Genomic DNA, 9,418 nt, shown 5'->3' with positions numbered 1-9,418 from the left:
CTGGAGGGGATCTTTAAAATGTAAAGCCAGATTGACCTGCTATACAGGTGATTTCTTTCAGCAGCCCTTTTTATCACTGCAGTGTTTGACATCAAATAAGGCTTGACATGTATATTGTCTTGTCTTTACTTCTGTAATCCTCTGTTCTCCATCCCACCTGCTGTGGTAGCTGTAGATTGTGCTGTATGCACATCACAGCACCATATTACCACTACACTAGCTGCCTGTCAGGTTTTGAATTGATTTGGGGGATTTTACAGATTCCTTTTAAGTCTCGACATGGCCAGGCCATTTCTCAAATGCTTTAATTCCCTTAAAAGACAGACTGTGTTCTGAGATTCTCAGGCAGGGCCCTCCTGGCACGAGTCCATATACAGTATAGGTGATTGGGCTTCAGCCATCATGGCCGAACGACTCAGGAATGTCCTGCCAGAGGGGCTGAGAAAACAACCTCTCACATTTTAACAGATATGCATTAGATAATGTATTTTAATCCTTTCCTTTCCTTCCATTCCCTTTGAGTTTTTTTAGTTTTAGTTATTTCTGCATTAAATTTTAATGTTACTTATTTATATATGGAAATGTGGTTCCTCTTATATGATTTTTTGTTGTTTCCTGTGAAACTTTCATATTCTAATGCCATCCATTACTTCTAATAGTTGGCCCATAGCATTAATAATATTAATAATATCAATACTGAATAGTAACTTCAACAAGTAGACTCCTGCTTTAAACACTGAAGCTACTGCAGACCTTGTCTGTGGTAAGGGAGGACTGTGAGTCAGTGTCTCTATTATTCTGTTGGTAACCCAGCAAGTGACCTATTGGTATACAGTTTACTGAACCAATAGTCTGGCATTTATCAAGTATGTAAGAGCAGGAGTGCTGATCGATAATTCATTTTGGCTTTGCCGTCATAACGACATAAACAATCCGAAGGATATGGTGGTCGTTGCTGCTAGATTAGCGCCCTTACATTAGAGGCACCAGAGTGAAGCAGCAGCCTGTCATCTGAACAGGTGAACAGTTGGGTAGTAGGCTGCCAGCTCATCAAAGCATGGAAAAGGGCAGAGAATATTGCTGCCGCAGCCGTCTTTGCCGACACAGGTAACCACATGTTTTGCATAAGACACTTGTGGTGCATCTGAGCTCACAGCAGCAACCACTGCAGCAGCGGTCACACCGACTATGTGGTTGTAATAAAACCACAGCCACAGTCATAGCCATACAGTCCCAAGTGTTTGCCCAAATAGACGCTTAAGGCTGCAAATAACAATTATGGTTATCATTGATGGATGTGTCAATTAATTCCTTAATCCTTAGTAAATAATTTTCATGATTAGTAAATTAAACGTCAGACATGGTCATTAATTCCCATCCCAATTCATCAGAGCCCAAAGCAATGGCCTGCAATTGCATGTTTTGTCCAAAACTCGAGAATAGTTTACACTGATATAAAACCCTAACCCTTTTTTTGGCAGATATGGTAACAATTAATCAGCAATATACGTACATACACCTATAAACTGTTATAAAATCTATAAATATAAATATCAGCTCATAGCGCTCTCTTCCTCTGCAGCTTTTCAACCTAGATGCACAGTGCACTTTTATGACTGTGACCAGTACTGCTTGAAACTATGCCAGAGCTGCAACACCAGCACAGTGAGACTTACTTCAGTCCTAAATGCATAGGTTACTTGATGTGTTTAATCTGCTACTTCACAGTCTGACTTGTCTGCACAAAATATGAAGTCCTGTTACAGTTTGTCATCCACCAAATGTGTCAATCTTGTCTTGGAAAGTCATTTATAATTTGTCAGCACCAATCAGCCAGGTCACATTCCTTCTGCTCCCTTGCACTTTGTGAAATAAGGCAATTCTGATTTCAATACAAGCCTGGAAAAGAATTACCATAGTGTGCTCTATAGGCCATTTAAAATGATGCATTGTTTGCTTTGTTGGTTTGCACATAAAGACATATTCACATAGCTGAGGAACAGCTTAGTGTCAAATCTTGAAGTTATTTGTAGAATCAATTAAAACACTGTAAAATTAGAAAGAATGTATGTGGAGAAAACAAGGAGCACAATATCTCTAGAATAAAATATTGGAATAAAAGTCTGTAAACAGTGTAATTTCCCTTGCTTTGGAATTCACTTTATGCTTATCACTTGAAAAGTCCTAAATAAATAAAATAATTATTTTTTCATCAGATGATACTCGGCTTGTCAGATTTTGCCTGCTAGTGGTTTTTGTAGTTACAACCACACACAGACTACTACAGATTAAGGAAAGCAGATGTCTTCTTCCACCCCAAAGGGCAGCATTGGCTGACATCAGCATGTCGTCTTAAAGCTCTCTCTCTCAAGGAGAGCTAATTTCTGGAGCTGCAACACATATTTTAGATTTCAACCCACATGAGTCTAACAGGCATGTTGAGCGTGTATCACTTTCAGGCAGCAACCACATGCCTCTGCTGCTGCTGCCAGTTTGCTCAAATCTACTGTTGGATCATTTGTCGCAACAGTTGTTGTCTTGCAGTAGGTGAAACTGAGCAACATGCAGCCATTTCTTTTGCTTCATATTGTTATTGCAGTGCCATAGTCATGCCACTGTTTATCTGCCATTATAGACCACATATGTTCCAATACTGAGGTCTCTTATTTGTATTCTATCACTCAGCAGTCTGTGATTAACAAAAACAATCCAGCTCCTATTCAGTTGTAACTGAGCAAAACTATTAAATGCTGCATAAAAACTGTACAACTCAAAATCTCTGCTGTCACATAAGCCTTTGAAGTTGGAATGCTGTTACACTTTAATCTGTTTTTGCTCACAGTTTTTCAGCTGTTTGCTTCTCTCGGATATTGTAATAAATTATCCATTAACTAGCATATTAATCAAACCAAATAAAAAAGCATCTGGTACCTTACACACACAAACTTCACAACACACACACATGCACGTGCAGAGTGAGCATTGAGGCCACATGAATGTTTTCCTCTTCTCCATAAAATCATAAGACACTTGGCTCCTTCTCTTATCCAGTCTGTGCAGACAAATGTCTGTAGCTACTTGGCATAAGCTGCCAAAACTGTGAGAGATGCCAAACTATACTAAGAGGCAACATCAACGCCTGGAAACACAGTTTTAGGCCTTGGCCTACATCTGTTTCACATTGACTCTCAGAATGGTGAAAACTTTAGTTTTACAGAATACAAGAGTAGATATTTTGTAAATAATCCAGTAATAATAAGAGAAAATAATAATTAAAAATTTCACTAAACAAGGATTCCACTTCTTCTTCTTCTTCTTTGTCAGCAAAGTTGATCAACTTCTTATTGCATTTTATTTTATATCTTTTTTTACTGGACCATATATTAATCCCAGTGAGACGGCAGTATATACCATTTTGTCACATAAAAGGGGATACACATGCAAGGCATGCTTTTAAAAATATCTTACTGGGAGAGCCGTATGCCCCCTGAATCCATAATGTGTCTTTCAAGCAATATTTGTTGAACATTTCTACTTTATTGGATAATTTATTTTGAAAAGAGAGAAGGGAAGCAACAAGCAACCACGCTTACAAGCCTGATTACAACCAAGATGAGGCAGTTAGATGTTTATGCCTTAGGCAACAGAGCGACCAGCACAGTCCAGAACTTACCCTTTTAGAAGTTTTTTTTTCTACCCCAAACCTTTCGGTCTGTGCATGCTACTGGTTGGCAAACTCACCTTCTCCCTCTCTGTCCACCTTTCATATGTGTAGCAGGTGTTATTAGATGCTTGATTATAGACAGCAGCAGTCAAGAGGGAAACCATCTGTTTCACAGCTTGCTGGTGGTCCGTTTAACCTGTCTGTCTTCTCTTAGAACTAGACTCCCTGAGCAGAGCTTTTCTTAAAGGGGACATTTGCACTTAACTCGACAGGCTTGCAAAACAGGTATCTGATTTGGGTATCATATCTGTTTTAAACACAGCCTAGTCTGCTTGTGCGTGTGCAGTGTTAGTTACTGTATTTACCTATGCTGTCTTTAAGGTGCCAGGGGAGCCTGATTGCGGTGTCCAGCCAGATCTGGAACACCTGTACTCCACAGGATATAAAAGTCTCAGCTTCCAACACAGATCTCTCTCCCCTGGCAGTACCTGCAACCCATTTTGCTTTGCTTAGCTCTGTGTTTTATTTTTTACTTCACAACAGATCACACTCAAATGTGGACCATTTACACTACTGATGTTGCTGACCTCACATCCAAATAAGTAAAATATTACTACTAAATCTTTACTACAATAAATAACTTAACTTGGTTTACATTTGCATATCCATTTGTCCATGTCTATCAACTAAACAGTAAGCAGCTGCAAATCCGATAGTGTGAATAAATATTTATATTTACTTATTTTGGCTAGTGTACAGTAATCTTCCATTTTTTCATTCTTCTTCATGGAACTTTTAGCGCAATGTTCAAACAACATAATTGTGTTTGCTTAAGGGGCTTTAACACTGACAACATGACAAGGTAACGTACATGCAGGTTTGATAAACCTTCAAACTGGACCTTTGTATTTTATATTCTTTACCTGAACTATGCAGGGACAAACCCACAATAATGCAGCAGTTGTTTTGTCGTACTACCTGGTCTGTTTGACATTCCCTTAAGCAACATGCTCCAGAGAAAATAATTGATTTGAAACCAGAACTTACTCTTTTAAATTCACTATCAGTGTGGTTTACTCCCTTTGTCTCAACAAGGAGAGTAATTTTTCAAACTAAATACTATTATAGTTTATTCAGTGTCTGCTGTCTTTCCCACAAGCCGAAGTTTATCAGGTTAAACATCACCAGCTCGACAGAACAGACCAGTCAAGTGGTGAATCCAATAGAATGAACAGGGAGGACTGAAGGTGTGGATGTTTATTGGACAACAGAGATTAACAGTTGGAAATATAAGATTATAAGAAAAAATTAATATCAGTGTGAAGGTTTCAAATTCCAACAAGAAGTGCTGAGATATTATTTTATTATATTTAAAACACATTTCAGTTTTTTAAAAAGACAGATTTAAAGATCCAGTGTGTAACATTTAGGAGGATCTATTGTCAGAAATGGAATATAATATTTAAAGGTATGGTTTTATGTGTGTATAATCACCTGAATATAGGAATCGTTGTGTTTTCGTTACCTTAAAATGAGCTGTTTTCATCTGACTGCCGGCCGCCTTCCACGGAGTCCTCCAACCAAACGCTAGCTCTTACGAGTTTTGTGGTCACTGTAGTTTCTCCTACACACTTCCATTTTCATTCCCAGGTTGTCAAATACGGCCGCAATCGGTGTTCAGCTAGTTATCTGCAATCTGCAACTTCGTGCTAGATACCACTAAATCCTACACACTGGTCCTTTAGGAAACCCTTAATTAGAGATTTTATTGAAAGGCTAGTGGATACCTGACGGCTCCGGGTGTGATGACATACTTTGTGTAAACCCCTGTGCAGTATATTGGTATTTAATGAACTTTAAGTGGACTTGCTTTCTTATATTTCAGATTTTCTTGTTTACCTGTTTCTGGTAGCAATACGTTCACACAAATGCAGGCTCTTGTGTTGTTTTGTTGTATGCTATTGTTTGTCTGAAATACTCTCTTTTCCTTGTATCTGATTGAAAAAGTCTACAGCAGGCTCTTTGGTGCTGACACTTGTGTTGTTGTGCATTTATCTGCCACAGGAACCGCCAATATCCAAGACTTGAGTATTGAACGTTGAACAGCAGTCTTTTTTAGTCCTAGAAGCAAATGACAATACTTTTTGATTTCCAGGATTTGTATTATGTCTCTGTCTATTTTCTGAATGCAGTGCAGTTCTGCAGCAGATTGTCAAGTTTTAGATGACCAGTGCTTCACACCAGCACATGAATGCACCACATACAGCCTCACAGCCAGATGAGCAGCCTGGCTTCTTTATTTTTTCCTTTCTTCCATGCTTGTCGGATTATACTCACAACCACTGTGACTTGCCTTCTCTGGATACTGAGCTGAATCCTAGTAGGATGTACTAACACTGTCCCACAGAAATTAAATAAATGTGTGATTCACTGCTTGCGAAAATACTTCCATTTCCCACATATACTTTACATACTATAAACTGCCTGGGAATTAATGAGATTACTGCTCAGTTTCTGAATGCGATCCGGCATCATTTCATTGAGGCTGAGTGTGTCACCTCCTGAATAAATTGATCATTTAGAGAATGAATTTATGATCCCTTTGTTGGAACAGACATTATAGCATTTAAGACTGACCATACATACCAATAAGTGTCTGAATGAAGCCTGCATCAATTGCTTCATAACATTTTGCTGGGCAGCCATAAAGATCTTTGTGAATGAAATGGAGCAATCCCAAAGGCAATTGTGACTGTGAGCCATTTTGTGCTATTTGGGCAGTGGAGATGTTATAATGAAAAGCAGTATCTTCACTGAATTCTTGTAATATTTTACATGAACCAGTGGAGATTCAGTTTAATTGATTCAATATTAAATACATTTTGAAATGCCAGTGAGGGTAGAGTAGGCTATTAGACTTCTTCTATTTTTCTGACTGTGACAATGTTCTCCAAGGTTCTGCAAGGTTCTTTGTTCATCATATTGAGTCAGCGAAGAGAGCAGGAATAGCCTATTGTGCTACTGGTTAGGAAATTCTCAAATTTGTCTGCATGAATCAAATGATTCTGTCAGACAGATGGAGTGATTCAGATTAGATAAAAGAACCCAACTTTCCATGTATAATACAGAAAGATCACTTCCTTTTTGCCTTAGAGAGATCCACTTCCCTCCTCTGACCTCATAAAATAAGCTACAGTGCATTTATTCACTGCATTTCTTCTCAGTTCAGCATTCTGGGAGCTGCTTAATAATCCTTTTTGTTTGAATATTTCTATACAAGTGTTTATGTGCAAATGGGACAAAGACGGCAAAATGGTGAAAACGTCTCTGTGAATAATACATTCTATGAAATCTAATGGAAAAAAAAGAATTGCAATTTTTATTTGTATTCATGTACAGTATGAACTACAATCTCAGGTATCAATAATTGAACATCATCCTCAGAGAAATTAGTTGGACTCCTTACAAGCACGTTCTCTTGTTTTTTTTTCCGTTTTTGTTTTTCTTTTTTGTCTTTTTTTAACAATTGAAGCACATGTAAAATTATGATCTGAATATTTTTTTTTTTGCATTATGTTTTTGAAAATATTTTTTTTGTAGAAATTTAACCATTTGATGATCATTCTCTCCAAAAATGAGAGAGAATATTCCCACATACAGTAACCCTCCCCCTACATAGACAGTTGGCAGAATAACACACAAGAATTTGATCACCTTGGCTTAGGATTTTGCACACAAAATCAAGCTCACTCTGCTGGTATTTCAAGTCCAATATTCTGCAGCTCAGTCTTAATTTCATTCTGGCATTCAAATATCTCTCCACATAACACCATCCTGCTCATGTAAATACCAGTACAGAGATATTCCATTCATTCTGAATAACTCACAACCCTCATCCCCAAATATATATATAAAAATCTCAACCTTTTTTTTTTTTTCACTGTAGCCAGCATCAACATTGAATCATTAAGCCACCAAAAGCATTGAAAAGGAATTGAGCATTGAAAAAGAAAACAGTGGAAAGGGAAAGAATGGTTCACTCATTAACGCTACCATTGACTGGACTATTCTCGTCATTCATAACACTCAATGAAAGGCTGACAAGAATAGGTTTCTGGTTCGATTCATCCTGCTCCATCTATAGTTTTATCTGTCTCTACTTCACCAGACCTTACCAGATGAATAATACATTTATATTTTGCTTCCACCATCTTTGTTCATCGTTCCACCAATATTGTATAAGATGAAAAAAATAAATTTAGGAGACTGATCAAAGGCGTATGACTTTGTGAGTGACAGTGCTTTATTATGCTCATACTATAAGCTATGGTAGCCATCTTCACAGAGATGAAAATCTATAAGGCCAGTTACGGACAGTTAAATCGTTCATTTTTCACATAAAGCGGTGATTCGAATAACTGAAACGGTGTGATGCTCTGCAAATGTAACGTCATGTGCTGGTCAAATCCCATCCAAACCATTAGTAAATATACATTCCATTATGCCAGTTTTGTCGATAATCAGTCGCATTTTTTGAATCGCCCCTGGGAAATTAAAATATGCTTGTTGCACAGAGACCAAAGTGAAAGGCATATCTACCTCTTCTTACTTTCTGCACAAGGTCACTGTTTCCATGGCGACAGTCTGATGGCTAGTTTTGCCTCCTTATTCCTTATCTTTTTTTCACTCCTCTCCCTTCATATCTGCAATATCTCTGTTTGAAGACCCCTCATGACCGTTGTGGAGTCTGGCTCCCCCCTCCCCGCCCACTGTTCTTCACTTTTCATCCCTACCTCCCCCTTCCTTAAGCCTTCCTCTTTGAAAGACTAAATGAAAAAGCAAAGCGTAAACAGACTACAGGAGAGACAATTTTTTGATGGTCTATAAATGATGCAACATCAAAGTGTGTGTGTTTTTCTCTGACAAAAATGAGACTGAGCAGGGGTCGCTTCAATATCAAAGGCCTCTATCCCCTGTTAGATGTTGGGCACACGGAGAGTGGAAAAGTCTCACGCTGTTTTGTTATCAGCTTTTTTTCTGTTAGTCTGCAAATGAACTGCTGATACAGATTAATGAGCTATAACCCATATCCCCTTATTTTGTTGCAGGTTCCTAGCTGCTTCACTGACTATGTTAGCCCTGTCTGTGTTTGTCTGACAGGGTCACACTACATTACAAAGCAGCCTCATTTGCCTCTTTATCTGTATAACAGATGGACTATCAGCGCCCAAGCTCGTGTGACCCTGGGGTGATGGCAAGGTAACGCGACACTGAGTGGACGTAGATCATTACTAGGTTAACAGGGAGGCTACACACCGCAGCCTTATGCTCCCCTTCATTTTCCCAAGCAATATTCTGCCGTCGTGCGGCACATGCCGGCGGATAAAGCGAGACAAATGAGACATGGCGAGGGGTGAGGAACGTGCCTGAGCTAAGTGACAGAGAGACAATCAAAGAAGGACACGGAGGAAAGGAGAGTCGGGAGAGAGCAGAGAGAGGATATACAGGCAAGATGGATAATTCAGAGATAGAAGAGAGGAGAAGTTGAAGGAAAGAAGTAGTAAAGGTAGAAGTGTGAAGAAAAGGTAGGAAGAGGAGTAGGAGCAAGAACTTAATCTTAATTAAAGTGAAGGATGTATGGCTGTTGTTTAGGAGCCACAGGGGAAATGCACATTTACTTATTTGGCTGCTTTGCTCCTCAGGCATGCTGGCTTCACAATGATATCATCCAGAGCTGTGTCATTAAAAGATCTC

The sequence above is a fragment of the Morone saxatilis genome, unplaced genomic scaffold (genome assembly GCF_004916995.1).
Source record: "Morone saxatilis isolate NCDOM2014 unplaced genomic scaffold, NCSU_SB_2.0 Contig11, whole genome shotgun sequence".
NCBI lineage: Eukaryota > Metazoa > Chordata > Actinopteri > Moronidae > Morone > Morone saxatilis.
This window is presented reverse-complemented; position numbering follows the sequence as displayed.